General features: G+C 40.9%; 1 protein-coding gene across 1 annotated transcript in view; it reads left to right on the plus strand.

The window, feature by feature from the left end:
* Positions 1 to 21,202, plus strand: part of LOC117333520 (small G protein signaling modulator 1-like) — a gene marked incomplete in the record, with an annotated part of 119,687 nt that overhangs the window by 9,363 nt on the left and 89,122 nt on the right.

A 21,202-nucleotide genomic window follows, 5' to 3' on the forward strand; every position in this document is an offset into this window, starting at 1 on the left:
ACAAAATGGCCGCTTAATACAGGACGATACAACGACTTGGGGCAGATTTTTGTGGCTGTTGGCCACGTTAGACAGGTGACCGCTTATTTAAGGTTCATTATATATTGGGCGGACCACATACTGGCCACTTAAGGGAGGTGGCCGCTTATTCAAGGTGGCCGTTAGAGCAGGTTTGACTGTATCTGGGGACTATTACAAATGAAGTGTCCATGTAAAATTAAATGTTGCTGTATGTGCTAGAAGAAGTTAACTAGGATGTTTTGGTGTGAGGAAATTTTAGCATTTTGTCAAAAGAAGGTTATTTTATTTTTGTGTGTCTGAATTTAGTGTTTCAATCAACTTTTTGTAAAAGTTTGAGGTACATCAGATGTACATGTTGAATACCAATTTCCTGTCTTCCGAGTCATAGATAAAACACATTGTATTACACAGGAGGACATTATATAGTGTCTGTAATGTGTCCTGTCCCCTGTATACATTAGATGTAGTTTGGTTACACAGGAGGACATTATATAGTGTCTGTAATGTGTCCCCTGTATACATTAGACGTAGTTTGGTTACACAGGAGGACATTATATAGTGTCTGTAATGTGTCCCCTGTATACATTAGATGTAGTTTGGTTACACAGGAGGACATTATATATTGTCTGTAATGTGTCCCCTGTATACATTAGATGTAGTTTGGTTACACAGGAGGACATTATATAGTGTCTGTAATGTGTCCCCTGTATACATTAGATGTAGTTTGGTTACACAGGAGGACATTATATAGTGTCTGTAATGTGTCCTGTCCCCTGTATACATTAGATGTAGTTTGGTTACACAGGAGGACATTATATAGTGTCTGTAATGTGTCCTGTCCCCTGTATACATTAGATGTAGTTTGGTTACACAGGAGGACATTATATAGTGTCTGTAATGTGTCCCCTGTATACATTAGATGTAGTTTGGTTACACAGGAGGACATTATATAGTGTCTGTAATGTGTCCCCTGTATACATTAGACGTAGTTTGGTTACACAGGAGGACATTATATAGTGTCTGTAATCTGTCCTGTCCCCTGTATACATTAGATGTAGTTTGGTTACACAGGAGGACATTATTATATAGTGTCTGTAATGTGTCCTGTCCCCTGTATACATTAGACGTAGTTTGGTTACACGGGAGGACATTATATAGTGTCTGTAATGTGTCCTGTCCCCTGTATACATTAGATGTAGTTTGGTTACACAGGAGGACATTATATAGTGTCTGTAATGTGTCCCCTGTATACATTAGACGTAGTTTGGTTACACAGGAGGACATTATATAGTGTCTGTAATGTGTCCTGTCCCCTGTATACATTAGACGTAGTTTGGTTACACAGGAGGACATTATATAGTGTCTGTAATGTGTCCTGTCCCCTGTATACATTAGATGTAGTTTGGTTACACAGGAGGACATTATATAGTGTCTGTAATGTGTCCCCTGTATACATTAGATGTAGTTTGGTTACACAGGAGGACATTATATAGTGTCTGTAATGTGTCCTGTCCCCTGTATACATTAGATGTAGTTTGGTTACACAGGAGGACATTATATAGTGTCTGTAATGTGTCCTGTCCCCTGTATACATTAGATGTAGTTTGGTTACACAGGAGGACATTATATAGTGTCTGTAATGTGTCCCCTGTATACATTAGATGTAGTTTGGTTACACAGGAGGACATTATATAGTGTCTGTAATGTGTCCCCTGTATACATTAGACGTAGTTTGGTTACACAGGAGGACATTATATAGTGTCTGTAATGTGTCCCCTGTATACATTAGACGTAGTTTGGTTACACAGGAGGACATTATATAGTGTCTGTAATGTGTCCTGTCCCCTGTATACATTAGATGTAGTTTGGTTACACAGGAGGACATTATATAGTGTCTGTAATGTGTCCCCTGTATACATTAGATGTAGTTTGGTTACACAGGAGGACATTATATAGTGTCTGTAATGTGTCCCCTGTATACATTAGATGTAGTTTGGTTACACAGGAGGACATTATATAGTGTCTGTAATGTGTCCCCTGTATACATTAGATGTAGTTTGGTTACACAGGAGGACATTATATAGTGTCTGTAATGTGTCCCCTGTATACATTAGATGTAGTTTGGTTACACAGGAGGACATTATATATTGTCTGTAATGTGTCCCCTGTATACATTAGACGTAGTTTGGTTACACAGGAGGACATTATATAGTGTCTGTAATGTGTCCTGTCCCCTGTATACATTAGATGTAGTTTGGTTACACAGGAGGACATTATATAGTGTCTGTAATGTGTCCCCTGTATACATTAGATGTAGTTTGGTTACACAGGAGGACATTATATAGTGTCTGTAATGTGTCCTGTCCCCTGTATACATTAGATGTAGTTTGGTTACACAGGAGGACATTATATAGTGTCTGTAATGTGTCCCCTGTATACATTAGATGTAGTTTGGTTACACAGGAGGACATTATATAGTGTCTGTAATGTGTCCCCTGTATACATTAGACGTAGTTTGGTTACACAGGAGGACATTATATAGTGTCTGTAATCTGTCCTGTCCCCTGTATACATTAGATGTAGTTTGGTTACACAGGAGGACATTATATAGTGTCTGTAATGTGTCCCCTGTATACATTAGACGTAGTTTGGTTACACAGGAGGACATTATATAGTGTCTGTAATGTGTCCCCTGTATACATTAGATGTAGTTTGGTTACACAGGAGGACATTATATAGTGTCTGTAATGTGTCCTGTCCCCTGTATACATTAGATGTAGTTTGGTTACACAGGAGGACATTATATAGTGTCTGTAATGTGTCCCCTGTATACATTAGATGTAGTTTGGTTACACAGGAGGACATTATATATTGTCTGTAATGTGTCCCCTGTATACATTAGACGTAGTTTGGTTACACAGGAGGACATTATATAGTGTCTGTAATGTGTCCCCTGTATACATTAGACGTAGTTTGTTTACACAGGAGGACATTATATAGTGTCTGTAATGTGTCCCCTGTATACATTAGATGTAGTTTGGTTACACAGGAGGACATTATATAGTGTCTGTAATGTGTCCTGTCCCCTGTATACATTAGACGTAGTTTGGTTACACAGGAGGACATTATATAGTGTCTGTAATGTGTCCTGTCCCCTGTATACATTAGACGTAGTTTGGTTACACAGGAGGACATTATATAGTGTCTGTAATGTGTCCTGTCCCCTGTATACATTAGATGTAGTTTGGTTACACAGGAGGACATTATATAGTGTCTGTAATGTGTCCTGTCCCCTGTATACATTAGATGTAGTTTGTTTACACAGGAGGACATTATATAGTGTCTGTAATGTGTCCCCTGTATACATTAGATGTAGTTTGGTTACACAGGAGGACATTATATAGTGTCTGTAATGTGTCTTGTCCCCTGTATACATTAGATGTAGTTTGGTTACACAGGAGGACATTATATAGTGTCTGTAATGTGTCCCCTGTATACATTAGATGTAGTTTGGTTACACAGGAGGACATTATATATTGTCTGTAATGTGTCCCCTGTATACATTAGATGGAGTTTGGTTACACAGGAGGACATTATATAGTGTCTGTAATGTGTCCTGTCCCCTGTATACATTAGATGTAGTTTGGTTACACAGGAGGACATTATATAGTGTCTGTAATGTGTCCCCTGTATACATTAGATGTAGTTTGGTTACACAGGAGGACATTATATAGTGTCTGTAATGTGTCCCCTGTATACATTAGATGTAGTTTGGTTACACAGGAGGACATTATATAGTGTCTGTAATGTGTCCCCTGTATACATTAGATGTAGTTTGGTTACACAGGAGGACATTATATAGTGTCTGTAATGTGTCCCCTGTATACATTAGATGTAGTTTGGTTACACAGGAGGACATTATATAGTGTCTGTAATGTGTCCCCTGTATACATTAGACGTAGTTTGGTTACACAGGAGGACATTATATAGTGTCTGTAATCTGTCCTGTCCCCTGTATACATTAGATGTAGTTTAGTTACACAGGAGGACATTATATAGTGTCTGTAATGTGTCCCCTGTATACATTAGATGTAGTTTGGTTACACAGGAGGACATTATATAGTGTCTGTAATGTGTCCCCTGTATACATTAGACGTAGTTTGGTTACACAGGAGGACATTATATAGTGTCTGTAATGTGTCCCCTGTATACATTAGATGTAGTTTGGTTACACAGGAGGACATTATATAGTGTCTGTAATGTGTCCTGTCCCCGGTATACATTAGATGTAGTTTGGTTACACAGGAGGACATTATATAGTGTCTGTAATGTGTCCCCTGTATACATTAGATGTAGTTTGGTTACACAGGAGGACATTATATAGTGTCTGTAATGTGTCCTGTCCCCTGTATACATTAGATGTAGTTTGGTTACACAGGAGGACATTATATAGTGTCTGTAATGTGTCCTGTCCCCTGTATACATTAGATGTAGTTTGGTTACACAGGAGGACATTATATAGTGTCTGTAATGTGTCCTGTCCCCTGTATACATTAGACGTAGTTTGGTTACACAGGAGGACATTATATAGTGTCTGTAATGTGTCCTGTCCCCTGTATACATTAGATGTAGTTTGGTTACACAGGAGGACATTATATAGTGTCTGTAATGTGTCCTGTCCCCTGTATACATTAGATGTAGTTTGGTTACACAGGAGGACATTATATAGTGTCTGTAATGTGTCCTGTCCCCTGTATACATTAGACGTAGTTTGGTTACACAGGAGGACATTATATAGTGTCTGTAATGTGTCCCCTGTATACATTAGATGTAGTTTGGTTACACAGGAGGACATTATATAGTGTCTGTAATGTGTCCTGTCCCCTGTATACATTAGACGTAGTTTGGTTACACAGGAGGACATTATATAGTGTCTGTAATGTGTCCCCTGTATACATTAGATGTAGTTTGGTTACACAGGAGGACATTATATAGTGTCTGTAATGTGTCCCCTGTATACATTAGATGTAGTTTGGTTACACAGGAGGACATTATATAGTGTCTGTAATGTGTCCCCTGTATACATTAGATGTAGTTTGGTTACACAGGAGGACATTATATAGTGTCTGTAATGTGTCCCCTGTATACATTAGATGTAGTTTGGTTACACAGGAGGACATTATATATTGTCTGTAATGTGTCCCCTGTATACATTAGATGTAGTTTGGTTACACAGGAGGACATTATATAGTGTCTGTAATGTGTCCCCTGTATACATTAGATGTAGTTTGGTTACACAGGAGGACATTATATAGTGTCTGTAATGTGTCCCCTGTATACATTAGATGTAGTTTGGTTACACAGGAGGACATTATATAGTGTCTGTAATGTGTCCCCTGTATACATTAGATGTAGTTTGGTTACACATGAGGACATTATATAGTGTCTGTAATGTGTCCCCTGTATACATTAGATGTAGTTTGGTTACACAGGAGGACATTATATAGTGTCTGTAATGTGTCCCCTGTATACATTAGATGTAGTTTGGTTACACAGGAGGACATTATATAGTGTCTGTAATGTGTCCTGTCCCCTGTATACATTAGATGTAGTTTGGTTACACAGGAGGACATTATATAGTGTCTGTAATGTGTCCCCTGTATACATTAGATGTAGTTTGGTTACACAGGAGGACATTATATAGTGTCTGTAATGTGTCCCCTGTATACATTAGATGTAGTTTGGTTACACAGGAGGACATTATATAGTGTCTGTAATGTCTCCCCTGTATACATTAGATGTAGTTTGGTTACACAGGAGGACATTATATAGTGTCTGTAATGTGTCCCCTGTATACATTAGATGTAGTTTGGTTACACAGGAGGACATTATATAGTGTCTGTAATGTGTCCCCTGTATACATTAGATGTAGTTTGGTTACACAGGAGGACATTATATAGTGTCTGTAATGTGTCCTGTCCCCTGTATACATTAGATGTAGTTTGGTTACACAGGAGGACATTATATAGTGTCTGTAATGTGTCCCCTGTATACATTAGATGTAGTTTGGTTACACAGGAGGACATTATATAGTGTCTGTAATGTGTCCCCTGTATACATTAGATGTAGTTTGGTTACACAGGAGGACATTATATAGTGTCTGTAATGTGTCCTGTCCCCTGTATACATTAGATGTAGTTTGGTTACACAGGAGGACATTATATAGTGTCTGTAATGTGTCCCCTGTATACATTAGATGTAGTTTGGTTACACAGGAGGACATTATATAGTGTCTGTAATGTGTCCCCTGTATACATTAGATGTAGTTTGGTTACACAGGAGGACATTATATAGTGTCTGTAATGTGTCCTGTCCCCTGTATACATTAGATGTAGTTTGGTTACACAGGAGGACATTATATAGTGTCTGTAATGTGTCCTGTCCCCTGTATACATTAGACGTAGTTTGGTTACACAGGAGGACATTATATAGTGTCTGTAATGTGTCCTGTCCCCTGTATACATTAGACGTAGTTTGGTTACACAGGAGGACATTATATAGTGTCTGTAAAGTGCCCAGTGTCCCCTGTTTAGCCTCAGTGTTAGGTATATTTCAGCCTGATGTTAGTGCCTCAGTGCGGGGTGTTGAATGCATCATGATCCATGTGGTTCTGACAGGACTTTATCCTACTGCCACAAACACAATGCATTCACATCAGCCCTTCCTAGTAAAGGCAAGTGCTGTTGGAATCACATATTTGTTTTTTAATTCAGAGGGAGAAGCAAACTCTGAAAGAGTTGCTGGCTTCACACACTATAGTTACAATCAATACGCCCACATACCAATGTTCTGGTTGTGAATTCATGGTTCTTCAAAGTGGAATATAGATCTCTGTAACAGTCATATTTTAATAAAAGAAGATTGATCACAACCTCAATTAATGTTGTGGGTAAGACTTGTTGGAGAAAAAAGTCAGCAGCTTTTTGATAAAATTATCAATATATGAATTGATACTACTGTATGTTGACTGAGCAGATAATATTTAATTTAGGGATGGATTCTACTGTCAGTGTAACCCTGTCAATATCTAATAAATAATCAGGCATGTATTCTACTGTCAGTGTAACCCTGTCAATATCTAATAAATAGTCTGGGATGTATTCTAATGTCAGTGTAACCCTGTCAATATCTAATAGATAATCAGTGATGTATTCTACTGTCAGTGTAACCCTGTCAATATCTAATAAATAGTCTGGGATGTATTCTAATGTCAGTGTAACCCTGTCAATATCTAATAAATAGTCATGGATGTATTCTAATGTCAGTGTAACCCTGTCAATATCTAATAAATAATCAGTGATGTATTCTACTGTCAGTGTAACCCTGTCAATATCTAATAAATAATCTGGGATGTATTCTACTGTCAGTGTTACCCTGTCAATATCTGATAAATAATCTGGGATGTATTCTACTGTCAGTGTAACCCTGTCAATATCTGATAAATACTGTAAATCACTTATATTTCGTGTGGGATTTATTTTTGCGTTAATTCGCGAGGAGAGTCAAACGCGAATTCAAATCCCTCGCGAATATTTATATAAGAATGACAAGAATACTAAGTGGCGTCCATTTTGAATCTACCATAATCTTTAGTTGGTGAGCAAACATCGCCGTTAAAGTAATGATAGAGTGATAGATTATATACTTATATATCAGAGTGTGTTTTTATATCACAAAACACCAAAATTTCACACACACAAAAAAACCACTGAACACTGATATTGTGGTTGAACTCTGACTTAATTAACTTCTAGACGACGTTTTACATGTAGTTAATTTAAGTACAATAGGTACGGTCCCGAGGATTCCGGATGGTCACCCGGAATACGTCGTACTTTATTACCAACGCTGTTGTAATTAAGTTATGTAAGGTTACATGTATATATAGCACTTCACATCGCTTGATTCTTGAAAAAAAATTTACCATAACAAAGTTGAAATCAAACAAATTATTTATTTAATTCAAACATTCAGAGCAAATAACAGCCTGGAGTATAAATCATTCGCAATAGACTGTCCCGAGAACTGTTCATCGGTATCACTGTATACACACGTACGTTAATTACAATGTACGTTAACTCACAACCTATTGTAGTCCCGTCATCTTCCAGGCATTCTTAATGAGCCGTGGGTTTTGTTCAATGTCTGACACCGCCTTTGTAAGCCATTTAGCAGGTACGGTAAATACAATTCAGTATGTCCAGACACCGATATCACATGATTGAATCACATGACTTTTCTTGTACCGTCACATGACTCTCGTAAACAAAATGGCTAACAACATGGAAAAATCGCCGATCTGTAACGTCATTCGCGAATTTAAAGTCATTATATGAGATCAGAATTCGCGAAATTATGTATTCGCGAATAAGTCAAATTAGGTGAGTTCGCGAAATTAAGTACTCGCGAAATATAAGTGATTTACAGTAATCAGGGATTGATTCTACTATCATTGTAACCCTGTCAATATCTAATAAATAACCAGGGATGGATTCTACTGTCAGTGTAACCCTGTCAATATCTAATAAATAATCAGGCATGTATTCTACTGTCAGTGTAACCCTGTCAATATCTGATAAATAGTCAGGGATGTATTCTACTGTCAGTGTAACCCTGTCAATATCTGATAAATAATCAGGGATGTATTCTACTGTAAGTGTAACCCTGTCAATATCTGATAAATAATCAGGGATTGATTCTACTGTAAGTGTAACCCTGTCAATATCTGATAAATAATCAGGGATTGATTCTACTGTAAGTGTAACCCTGTCAATATCTAATAAATAATCAGGGATGTATTCTACTGTCAGTGTAACCCTGTCAATATCTGATAAATAATCAGGGATTGATTCTACTGTTAGTGTAACCCTGTCAATATCTGATAAATAGTCAGGGATGGATTTTACTGTCAGTACAACCCTATCAATACTTTAAATAGAATTTCAACATTCCGGCTTTTAGGACTTCATAAATTATTTACTCACAACCATCATCTTTTGTTCTAGTGTTTGTTTCAACCACCTTTTGTAAAAATTGAGGTCACTGTTACTAAAAATATCTTAGTTCTTGGCTTGAAGGGATTTTTAGGTCACCTGAGACAAAGTCTCAGTTGACCTATTGCGATCGCCTTTTGTCTGGCGTCGTGCGTCGTCCGTTGTAGACAATTTACATTTTCAACTTCTTCTCAATAACCAACAGGCCCAGAGACCTGATATTGGGTGTGTAACATGCTGGGATGAAGGGCTACAAAGTTTGTCCAAGTGGATGACATTGACCTTCATTCAAGGTCACAGGCCAAATATGCTAAAATCTTTAAACGACTTCTTCCTGTTAACCAAAAGGCCCAGAGATCCAATATTAGGTCTGTAGCATGTTGGGATGAAGGGCTACAAAGATTGTTATAATGGATGACCTTGACCTTCATTCAAGGTCACAGGGATCTAACATGCTAAAATCTTTTTTAAACAACTTTTCTTGATAACCAAGTGGCCCAGACACCCAATATTGGGTCTGCAGCATGCTATGATGAAGAGCTTCCAAGTTTGTTCAAATGGGTGACCTTGACCTTCATTCAAGGTCACAGGGGTCAAATATGCTAAAATATATCATAACTCAGGTGACCTTTAAGGCCCATGGGCCTCTTGTTATAGTCTGTGATACCTTGTTAAACATTATAATTCTTATCATTTACCATGAAACACAGGGTATGATATTGGGCCAGTATCATGATCAGATGAATGACTTCAAAGTTTGTCCAAATGAATGACCTACTTTCAAGGTCACAGGGATCAAATGATGTTAAAGTTTTTAAACAGCATCCTCTCATAAAACTGAAATGTCTATAGGGTCATGCTATCAGGCTGGTAACATGCTAGGATTTACTATGAAGTTTGTTCAAAGAAAGACATTGAATAATTAATTAACTTCTAGCTCACATTGGTCAAGTGTGTTAAAGTCTTGAAAAAACTTCTCATTATTAAGCAACAGGTGCAAGATCATTATATAGGATCAGTCAAGAAAAATCTGTCTGTGTGTGTCAGGAATTTGTTCCCGCCCCATCCTGCACGTCCAGGCAGTCCCGTCCTGTCCCATTGTAATGTAACTAGCTTGCTATAGTCGCAGGAACTGATGATGTGATCCTCACCAAACTGTGTTTCTGAGTGTCAAGTGGCAGTCGGGGCATTAATATCTTACAGACATTTTCTAGTTTTCATAGACTAAATTGTGTCTGGGTAGAGTGGCCTTGGGAATCAGGATAAATTAGGGAGCATGATCTATTGTCTGAATCTTGTCTGGGTAGAGTGGCCTTGGGAATCAGGATAAATTAGGGAACATGATCTATTGTCGACTGAATTTTGTCTGGGTAAAGTGTCCATGGGAATCAGGATAAATTAGGGAGCATGATCTATTGTCGACTGAATCTTGTCTGGGTAGAGTGGCCATGGGAATCAGGATAAATTAGGGAGCATGGTCTATTATAGACTAAATCTTGTCTGGGTAGAGTGTCCATGGGAATCAGGATAAATTAGGGAGCATGATCTATTGTTGAGATCTTGTCTGGGTAGAGTTGCCATGGGAATCAGGATAAATTAGGGAGCATGATCTATTATAGACTAAATCTTGTCTGGGTAGAGTGGCCTTGGGAATCAGGATAAATTAGGGAACATGATCTATTATAGACTAAATCTTGTCTGGGTAGAGTGTCCATGGGAATCAGGATAAATTAGGGAGCATGATCTATTATAGACTAAATCTTGCCTGGGTAGAGTGGCCATGGGAATCAGGATAAATTAGGGAGCATGATCTATTGTCTGAATCTTGTCTGTGTAGAGTGTCCATGGGAATCAGGATAAATTAGGGAGCATGGTCTATTATAGACTAAATCTTGTCTGGGTAGAGTGGCCTTGGGAATCAGGATAAATTAGGGAAGCATGATCTATTGTCGACTGAATCTTGTCTGGGTAGAGTTGCCATGGGAATCAGGATAAATTAGGAAGCATGATCTATTGTCTGAATCTTGTCTGGGTAGAGGGGCCATGGGAATCAGGATAAATTAGGAAGCATGATCTATTGTAGGCGGAATCTTGTCTGGGTAGAGTTGCCATGGGAATCAGGATAAATTAGGGAGCATGATCTATTGTCTGAATCTTGTCTGGGTAGAGTGGCCATGGGAATCAGGATAAATTAGAGAGCATGATCAAGGTTTTAGCCATCCTGGTGACAGTTCTAGTGTTGATTGCTCTGTTTCTCTATAATCACCGACTGATTCTAAATCCATGTATTTTATATAATTTTGATATATACAGTTACTGAGGTGTAGTTTACTCAGCTTAATGGATTTATTCTTACCATTATCATCATATCAGGAAGTATTAACTGATATTTTACAATGACGTTTCGGATAAATTCATCCGAAGTTGAACTTGCATTAAATGTGTTAGCCGGCTGCCTCTATGTAACAAAGCCTGTCAATGACGGCAGCATAATTTAGCAACGAATATGACACAATTCATTGTATATATATATATATGTATATAGAAAGGCTACATTTTTCTGTACATGTAAAAAAAAAAGTAGCCTCCATTAACACAGGTTTGATATCAGTATACAATTGTTAGTATGTTAATAGAACAGGATCATATTTTTGTCAATGCAGCAAAACTATATGATAAAGGTATTGTAGGACTAGCATTATGGGTTAGCCTTGCTCCTAGTCATTTTGTCTTGTTTTGCTGATTTCCTGTACAATCATTTATTAGCTGTAATGATTGTCGGAGAAAAACATTGGGATCACTGCTCTAGATAAGGATTGATATCTAGTATTTACCCTAACTTGGTCAGTGTCCTTGTACTGTAAGTGAGAATAACTTTATTGGTCATTTCCGCTCTACGTCAATAGCACTATCAACCACAGGATCAATACTGTGGTAGAGACGTTATCTGAAGCTGTGCGTACGTCACCATTCCTCCCCAGATCATTGCGTCTTCCTATACGCCCACACATTTTAGGCAGCGCTAGGACAAGCACATGCGATAAACCACACATAATTCACTATTTATCTGAGATGTCGAGTCACCTTGTTCTCATGATCTCCGTGGTGATGATGTCATAATAATCTCTAGGCAATATGCCTGTACACATGCCTCAGATTTAGTGGTTAACATGGTGAGGGAGTAAAAGGGAGTGTCCTGTTTACATGTTGTACTAGTATTTCAGGGTATATACTTCAGAGTTTGTGATCATTTGAATTTCATTAAATGTCAGGGCCTCAAAACTCATCTTCACAAAAAAAAAAAAAAAAAGTAATCAATAAACATTTTGACCATTCTTAAATGACATTATTGTGTTTATAGTGTGTTTCAGAATAGCAACTTAGAAATGAGTAAATATTTGGTATGCTGTGTATACAGTTAATTCTTCTTGGTGTTCATAGATGTTTGTCAGGTTGAGAATTACCTTCACTAGAGAGAATGGTTGTCAGGTTGGGACCCTCCTTCACTAGAGAGGATGGTTGTCAGGTTGGGACCCTCCTTCACTAGGGAGGATGGTTGTCAGGTTTGGACCCTCCTTCACTAGAGAGGATGGTTGTCAGGTTTGGACCCTCCTTCACTAGAGAGAATGGTTGTCAGGTTGGGACCCTCCTTCACTAGAGAGGATGGTTGTCAGGTTTGGACCCTCCTTCACTAGAGAGGATGGTTGTCAGGTTGAGAACCTCCTTCACTAGAGAGGATGGTTGTCAGGTTTGGACCCTCCTTCACTAGAGAGAATGGTTGTCAGGTTGGGACCCTCCTTCACTAGAGAGGATGGTTGTCAGGTTTGGACCCTCCTTCACTAGGGAGGATGGTTGTCAGGTTGGGACCCGCCTTCACTAGAGAGAATGGTTGTCAGGTTGGGACCCTCCTTCACTAGAGAGGATGGTTGTCAGGTTTGGACCCTCCTTCACTAGGGAGGATGGTTGTCAGGTTGGGACCCGCCTTCACTAGAGAGAATGGTTGTCAGGTTGGGAACCTCCTTCACTAGGGAGGATGGTTGTCAGGTTGGGACCCGCCTTCACTAGAGAGGATGGTTGTCAGGTTGATAACCTCCTTCACTAGAGAGGATGGTTGTCAGGTTGGGAACCTCCTTCACTAGAGAGAATGGTTGTCAGGTTGGGACCCTCCTTCACTAGGGAGGATGGTTGTCAGGTTTGGACCCTCCTTCACTAGAGAGGATGGTTGTCAGGTTTGGACCCTCCTTCACTAGGGAGGATGGTTGTCAGGTTTGGACCCTCCTTCACTAGAGAGGATGGTTGTCAGGTTGATAACCTCCTTCACTAGAGAGGATGGTTGTCAGGTTTGGACCCTCCTTCACTAGGGAGGATGGTTGTCAGGTTGGGACCCTCCTTCACTAGGGAGGATGGTTGTCAGGTTTGGACCCTCCTTCACTAGGGAGGATGGTTGTCAGGTTGGGACCCTCCTTCACTAGGGAGGATGGTTGTCAGGTTGGGAACCTCCTTCACTAGAGAGGATGGTTGTCAGGTTGATAACCTCCTTCACTAGAGAGGATGCATGGTTGTCAGGTTGGGACCCTCCTTCACTAGAGAGAATGGTTGTCAGGTTGAGAACCTCCTTCACTAGAGAGGATGGTTGTCAGGTTTGGACCCTCCTTCACTAGGGAGGATGGTTGTCAGGTTTGGACCCTCCTTCACTAGGGAGGATGGTTGTCAGGTTGAGAACCTCCTTCACTAGAGAGGATGGTTGTCAGGTTGATAACCTCCTTCACTAGAGAGGATGGTTGTCAGGTTTGGACCCTCCTTCACTAGGGAGGATGGTTGTCAGGTTGGGACCCTCCTTCACTAGGGAGGATGGTTGTCAGGTTTGGACCCTCCTTCACTAGAGAGGATGGTTGTCAGGTTGGGAACCTCCTTCACTAGTGAGGATGGTTGTCAGGTTGGGAACCTCCTTCACTAGAGAGGATGGTTGTCAGGTTGGGACCCTCTTTCACTAGAGAGGATGGTTGTCAGGTTGATAACCTCCTTCACTAGAGAGAATGGTTGTCAGGTTGGGACCCTCCTTCACTAGAGAGGATGGTTGCAGGTTGGGACCCTCCTTCACTAGAGAGGATGGTTGTCAGGTTGGGACCCTCCTTCACTAGAGAGGATGGTTGTCAGGTTGAGAACCTCCTTCACTAGAGAGGATGGTTGTCAGGTTTGGACCCTCCTTCACTAGGGAGGATGGTTGTCAGGTTTGGACCCTCCTTCACTAGAGAGGATGGTTGTCAGGTTGGGACCCTCCTTCACTAGAGAGGATGGTTGTCAGGTTGGGACCCTCCTTCACTAGAGAGGATGGTTGTCAGGTTGATAACCTCCTTCACTAGAGAGAATGGTTGTCAGGTTAAGAACCTCCTTCACTAGAGAGGATGGTTGTCAGGTTGGGACCCTCCTTCACTAGAGAGAATGGTTGTCAGGTTGGGACCCTCCTTCACTAGGGAGGATGGTTGTCAGGTTGATTACCTCCTTCACTTGAGAGAATGGTTGTCAGGTTTGGACCCTCCTTCACCAGGGAGGATGGTTGTCAGGTTTGGACCCTCCTTCACTAGAGAGGATGGTTGTCAGGTTGATAACCTCCTTCACTAGAGAGGATGGTTGTCAGGTTGGGACCCTCCTTCACTAGAGAGGATGGTTGTCAGGTTGGGACCCTCCTTCACTAGAGAGGATGGTTGTCAGGTTGAGAACCTCCTTCACTAGAGAGGATGGTTGTCAGGTTGATAACCTCCTTCACTAGAGAGGATGGTTGTCAGGTTTGGACCCTCCTTCACTAGAGAGGATGGTTGTCAGGTTGGGACCCTCCTTCACTAGAGAGGATGGTTGTCAGGTTGGGAACCTCCTTCACTAGAGAGGATGGTTGTCAGGTTGGGAACCTCCTTCACTAGAGAGGATGGTTGTCAGATTGATAACCTCCTTCACTAGAGAGGATGGTTGTCAGGTTGGGACCCTCCTTCACTAGAGAGAATGGTTGTCAGGTTGATAACCTCCTTCACAAGAGAAGATGGTTGTCAGGTTGGGACTCTCCTTCACTAGAGAGGATGGTTGTCAGGTTTGGACCCTCCTTCACTAGAGAGGATGGTTGTCAGGTTGGGACCCTCCTTCACAAGAGAAGATGGTTGTCAGGTTTGGACTCTCCTTCACTAGAGAGGATGGTTGTCAGGTTGGGAACCTCCTTCACTAGAGAGGATAGTTGTCAGGTTGATAACCTCCTTCACTAGAGAGAATGGTTGTCAGGTTGATAACCTCCTTCACTAGAGAGGATGGTTGTCAGGTTTGGACCCTCCTTCACTAGGGAGGATGGTTGTCAGGTTGAGAACCTCCTTCACTAGAGAGGATGGTTGTCGGGTTGGGAACCTCCTTCACTAGAGAGGATAGTTGTCAGGTTGGGACCCTCCTTCACTAGAGAGGATGGTTGTCAGGTTGGGACCCTCCTTCACTAGAGAGGATGGTTGTCAGGTTGGGACCCTCCTTCACTAGTGAGGATGGTTGTCAGGTTGGGAACCTCCTTCACTAGAGAGGATGGTTGTCAGGTTGGGAACCTCCTTCACTAGAGAGGATGGTTGTCAGGTTTGGACCCTCCTTCACTAGAGAGGATGGTTGTCAGGTTGGGAACCTCCTTCACTAGTGAGGATGGTTGTCAGGTTGGGAACCTCCTTCACTAGAGAGGATGGTTGTCAGGTTGGGACCCTCCTTCACTAGAGAGGATGGTTGTCAGGTTTGGACCCTCCTTCACTAGAGAGAATGGTTGTCAGGTTTGGAACCTCCTTCACTAGGGAGGATGGTTGTCAGGTTGGGAACCTCCTTCACTAGAGAGGATGGTTGTCAGGTTGGGACCCTCCTTCACTAGAGAGGATGGTTGTCAGGTCGATAACCTTCACTAGAGAGGATGGTTGTCAGGTTGGGACCCTCCTTCACTAGAGAGGATGGTTGTCAGGTCGATAACCTTCACTAGTGAGGATGGTTGTCAGGTTGGGAACCTCCTTCACTAGAGAGGATGGTTGTCAGGTTGGGAACCTCCTTCACTAGAGAGGATGGTTGTCAGGTTGGGACCCTCCTTCACTAGAGAGGATGGTTGTCAGGTTTGGACCCTCCTTCACTAGGGAGGATGGTTGTCAGGTTGGGAACCTCCTTCACTAGTGAGGATGGTTGTCAGGTTGGGAACCTCTTTCACTAGAGAGGATGGTTGTCAGGTTGGGACCCTCCTTCACTAGAGAGGATGGTTGTCAGGTTGATAACCTCCTTCACTAGAAAGAATGGTTGTCAGGTTGGGACCCTCCTTCACTAGAGAGGATGGTTGTCAGGTTTGGACCCTCCTTCACTAGGGAGGATGGTTGTCAGGTTGGGAACCTCCTTCACTAGTGAGGATGGTTGTCAGGTTGGGAACCTCTTTCACTAGAGAGGATGGTTGTCAGGTTGATAACCTCCTTCACTAGAAAGAATTGTTGTCAGGTTTGGACCCTCCTTCACTAGGGAGGATGGTTGTCAGGTTGGGACCCTCCTTCACTAGAGAGGATGGTTGTCAGGTTGGGACCCTCCTTCACTAGAGAGGATGGTTGTCAGGTTGGGACCCTCCTTCACTAGAGAGGATGGTTGTCGGGTTGGGACCCTCCTTCACTAGAGAGGATGGTTGTCAGGTTGAGAACCTCCTTCACTAGAGAGGATGGTTGTCAGGTTGGGACCCTCCTTCACTAGAGAGGATGGTTGTCAGGTTGATAACCTCCTTCACTAGAGAGAATGGTTGTCAGGTTGGGACCCTCCTTCACTAGGGAGGATGGTTGTCAGGTTTGGACCCTCCTTCACTAGAGAGGATGGTTGTCAGGTTGAGAACCTCCTTCACTAGAGAGGATGGTTGTCAGGTTGGGACCCTCCTTCACTAGAGAGGATGGTTGTCAGGTTTGGACCCTCCTTCACTAGAGAGGATGGTTGTCAGGTTGGGACCCTCCTTCACTAGTGAGGATGGTTGTCAGGTTTGGACCCTCCTTCACTAGAGAGGATGGTTGTCAGGTTGAGAACCTCCTTCACTAGAGAGGATGGTTGTCAGGTTGGGACCCTCCTTCACTAGAGAGGATGGTTGTCAGGTTGATAACCTCCTTCACTAGAGAGAATGGTTGTCAGGTTGGGACCCTCCTTCACTAGGGAGGATGGTTGTCAGGTTTGGACCCTCCTTCACTAGAGAGGATGGTTGTCAGGTTGAGAACCTCCTTCACTAGAGAGGATGGTTGTCAGGTTGGGACCCTCCTTCACTAGAGAGGATGGTTGTCAGGTTTGGACCCTCCTTCACTAGAGAGGATGGTTGTCAGGTTGGGACCCTCCTTCACTAGAGAGGATGGTTGTCAGGTTTGGACCCTCCTTCACTAGGGAGGATGGTTGTCAGGTTTGGACCCTCCTTCACTAGAGAGGATGGTTGTCAGGTTGGGAACCTCCTTCACTAGAGAGGATAGTTGTCAGGTTGAGAACCTCCTTCACTAGAGAGAATGGTTGTCAGGTTGGGAACCTCCTTCACTAGAGAGAATGATTGTCAGGTTTGGACCCTCCTTCAGTAGAGAGGATAGTTGTCAGGTTGAGAACCTCCTTCACTAGAGAGGATGGTTGTCAGGTTGATAACCTCCTTCACTAGAGAGAATGGTTGTCAGGTTTGGACCCTCCTTCACTAGAGAGGATGGTTGTCAGGTTGAGAACCTCCTTCACTAGAGAGGATGGTTGTCAGGTTGGGAACCTCCTTCACTAGAGAGGATGGTTGTCAGGTTGAGAACCTCCTTCACTAGAGAGGATGGTTGTCAGGTTGAGAACCTCCTTCACTAGAGAGGATGGTTGTCAGGTTGAGAACCTCCTTCACTAGAGAGGATAGTTGTCAGGTTGAGAACCTCCTTCACTAGAGAGGATAGTTGTCAGGTTGATAACCTCCATCACTAGAGAGGATAGTTGTCAGGTTGAGAACCTCCTTCACTAGAGAGGATGGTTGTCAGGTTGAGAACCTCCTTCACTAGAGAGGATGGTTGTCAGGTTTGGACCCTCCTTCACTAGAGAGGATAGTTGTCAGGTTGAGAACCTCCTTCACTAGAGAGTATCGTAGCGAGGTTGTCATTAGAGAAAATCATAATTTGGATGATTTATCTAGCATTTTTATTCGCAATTGCATAAAGGATTTTTGTGCTGAAAATTGGTTCCTCATATAACCTAAGAGATTTACGACACTCGTATATATATTGATCTGTTCTGTGTATCTGGGGGGAAATCTGCATCACACATCGTATCTTTAACATCAAATCTGCAAAAAAAAAAAAAAATTAGTGTGCATATGGCAATTTGCTTTTCCATTAAAAACCAATTGATAGTGCCATAAAATTGTCAGTACCAGTGTAGAGATTTCCCACATGACAGTTGAATTATGTAACAACCGGACAATTCAATTACAGAGTTTTATTGCTGCAGATCGATGTGTTGATGGTGATATAGGATTCAGCAAAACTCTGACCAATATCACATTCATACTATAAAATAGAATAAGGTTGGGAGAATTGTGTTGAAACCTTCACAATGTTTTTTTTTATGACTGCTTTGGGGGATGGAGGATTGGCTGTATAGGTACATAGAACAGCCTTATTTACTTGTATATCAGTATGTGTAGATTCCGATTTGATTTGAACTACGGGTGCCCTATATATGTATATATCACTCTGTTACATGGTCCTTCCATCCACAAATATTGTTCCTGGCTGATAACATTATTATTTAATGATCAATTAACAGGAAATGGATGTTCAGTACAAAAATACTTACTGAGATTAAAAATTGGAGGGTCATGTGATCAGGATGAAATATATAGACATCATGCTTTGTCTGGTGCAGTCCGCCGTGCGTAAACTTTTCACATTTCAAATTTCTGAAGCTCCAACAATAGGATTCAGCTCAAATTGCCTAATATGATTCTGAGATAGTTTTGACCAAGTGTTGTTATCTTCAAGGTTGGTCTGGAATCTAAGATGGCCTCCATCTTGAAAAACTTGTTGAATATGGTAAGGAAGGGAAGCCAACAAAGTGTTGTTATTTTTTGGCCTCGTAAACGGCCATTTTTTTTAACATGATTGCATTATCAAGGTTCTCCTGAACACCTTTTTTAATCTTCTTATGTTCCACCTGTAGAATTTAGTTCTTACTTATCTGAAACGATCCTGAGATGGTCTTGACCAGGTGTTGTTATCTTTTGGGTCAGTCAGAAATCAAAGATGACCACCATCATGTAACCACATTTTAAACTTCTGTTCTAGTTCCATTGGTGCCATTGAGCTGGAAATCAGTGGGGATGTTAAAGAAGGGAAGCGGAAAAAATGTTATTTTTCAGCCTTGTAAAATGTTTAACATAGCATATCCATGACTGCCATTTCATAACATGATTGTGCAATCATTACAGTTTACCTGAACAAAACCTATTTAAAGTTCCATCAGTGGGATTCAACTCAATCTTACCTGAAATGATCCAGAGGTGGTCAAGCTTGGCCAAGTGTTATTTTTCAGTTTGGTCTAAATTTGTGTACATGGAAGAACCTGTATCTGCTTTGATATGGATATAGCAGAGCGACACAGTTAACAAAGGAAGCCAATTTTATGACTCGCACCCTAACAGGGCCTCAAATTCATTACCTATGGCACTTATAATCGCCCAGCCAGAAATGCCCGCAGCTTATACCACTCTACCACATTCATGTCTATATCAGTTCGCCAACTAAAATTCAATTTCTAAATTATGTTAAAATGTCAGGATTAAAGTGGAAATGCTAAAAACGAAAGCTTTTCATTTTGAAGCTGAATGCATTGAGGATTATTTCCATATTTTTGCAAAATTTGCCAGATATGTCACCACCTATCACTGACTAAAAGTCATTAAATATCAAATAGTTTAAGTAGTGTGATATTTCATAGAGAATAGAAAGGTTACCAGCCTTCTTTTATTGTCATATAAATCGATAGCACTGTGTGATTGGGGTACATTTTATGGTGAGGAAAAGCAATAAATTATGTCAACAATGAACATCAAAACCTCATCATTGTTTTAATAATGATAAAGGAAAAAAAAGGTTTATACTCAAGAATACCTGACACACATCACATGCAGCCATATGTAATTTTTAATTTGTTAACTGAAAGCAGTGATGTTAGATAAACTTGGATCAATAATTGTTGAAATGTTGTGAGATGGTGATCTTAGGTATCTGTATGCACTAACCTTGGATGACAAACGCAAAAAGAAAATTTTTTGGTGCATCAAGGGTAACCATTATACAAGGATTTGTAATAGAAAATCATGATCGAGTTCTCATGTCTGTATAAAAGTTAATTTGCATGTCTGACACATTAAATATATATCCTTAAATGAATTGAAAACTTAGCACCACTTTTGATAATGGATAGATAGCAATCAAAATGTAACTACGATGTTATCAACAGAACCTGTTAAAATCAATGCTTCACAGCTAATTAATTGTGTCATCTTTAAAGCATGGCAGAGACTTATAATGTAGGGATCACTTTATCCATCGTCACACCTCGGCATCGTCACACCTCGGCGGCATCACACTTCACTTTCCAGACTTTTTCTCTAATTAATTTGTACGACCTCAGATGTGGTGGGGACATTAAACTCCATCAACCAACTAACCCGCAACAGAAAGCCTGATGTGCTTTTCATGTGATGTCCATGAAATTTTCAAAATTGCACTCTTTCAGTTAAGTGGGGTCATCAGATGGCACATCCACTTCTGTGGAAAAAAAGTAAACAAAACCAAACAAGAGATAGAACAGCACATGTCATTTACAGTATTAGAAAATGAACCTGTCTATGATGGAATGTGGTAAAATAATGATATCTGATTATATAACCTCATTGATTATATAACCTCATTGTAATTTCAGCATTGTACAAAACTATTCTGTGTTCATGTCAGGAAGGCATGATGTCATGCTGAGATTGGTTGTAGATTGTACAGGATAAAATTGTTCATTTTGAAACAGGAGTTGCTATACACTGAACTTGTAGATCATCAGTCTACTAATCTGATACAATAAAATTGTCACTTTTGCAAGAGTTTTTGAACCAC

Source organism: Pecten maximus, chromosome 8 (assembly GCF_902652985.1).
Source record: "Pecten maximus chromosome 8, xPecMax1.1, whole genome shotgun sequence".
Classification (NCBI taxonomy): Eukaryota; Metazoa; Mollusca; class Bivalvia; order Pectinida; family Pectinidae; genus Pecten; species Pecten maximus.